The following is a 1,284-nucleotide window of genomic DNA, read 5'->3' as shown; positions in this document are numbered from 1 at the left end:
ACCTGTGTAGTATATATATATATATATATATATATATATATATATATATATATATATATATATATATATATATATATATATATATATATTATAAGAGAATAATAAGGAACATCAATGAATTAACTCTAACATGGATAAGGGAATAAAGCAGATTTCACTGTCAGTACACATCTCGTTGCAGGCGTGCAACCCGATCCCATNTTATACATGATTAAACAATTAAATTATCAATCAATAAGCAGTTAAGAGACAGCGAAAAGTAAAATTTAGCGGAAGTCTGAACTAAATATAGAAACAGCGTCTAAAAAGCCAATACAAGTCTCTACCCAGCATCTGGTGTCACAACAATACACGGACTGTCTAGGATTACTACAAATAAGAATTTGAAATAACGGACATAGTCTGTTTCGAATACAAATGTCAACAGAACATGAAAACTGATAGAAGGGACGACGGGCCTGCGGACGCCAGCAAGGCTACCTCAGAGTCTCGTGGACTGAAGGTCGGCTCCCTGACTACTGTTGCGCACTGTAAGCTACTCCGACACCTGGATCTGTGCAAAAGAGCACAGAGTGTAGCATCAGCACAACCGACCCCATGTGCTGGTAAGTGCCTAGCCTAACCCCGGCGAAGTAGTGACGAGGCTAGACCAGACTACCACATAAACCTGTGCAGTTATATATATATATACATCTACAGCGGAAAAATAACAAGAATAAACATTTTAAATGGGAGGGGGAACATGCTTCGGGGATAGCAGATAATACAGAATTGCAGGAGAATAATAGGAACATAAATAAATTAACTCTAACACGGATAAGGGAAATAAAAGCAGATTTCACTGTCAGTACACATCTCGTTGCAGGCGTGCAACCCGATCCCATTTCTCAATGTTTCCGTGGTAGGCGTACCACCCGCTCCTATTTCATCAAATCTCGTGGTAGGCGTACCACCTGCTCCCATTTCATCAAATCTCGTGGTAGGCGTACCACCCGCTCTCATTTCATCAAATCTCGTGGTAAGCGTACCTGTCACGACCCGGATTTCCCACCCTCGGGAGTTGTGATGGCGCCTACTATTAGGAGCTAGGCAAGCCAACTATTTATTATCTCTTTTAGCAAACCTCGACATTAATAAAAACAACGAAATATTTAATAAAAAAGCGGAAGTCTTAAATATAAATAAAAGGAAAACAATGCGGAAGTTCAATACAACTCTACCCAAGAACCGGAGTCACAAACTCACGAACGTCTAGAGAATGCTAAATACAATGTCTGAATAAAA

Source organism: Nicotiana attenuata, chromosome 2 (assembly GCF_001879085.1).
Source record: "Nicotiana attenuata strain UT chromosome 2, NIATTr2, whole genome shotgun sequence".
NCBI lineage: Eukaryota > Viridiplantae > Streptophyta > Magnoliopsida > Solanales > Solanaceae > Nicotiana > Nicotiana attenuata.
The sequence above is the reverse complement of the archived record's forward strand: the minus strand, read 5'-3'. Positions refer to the sequence as shown.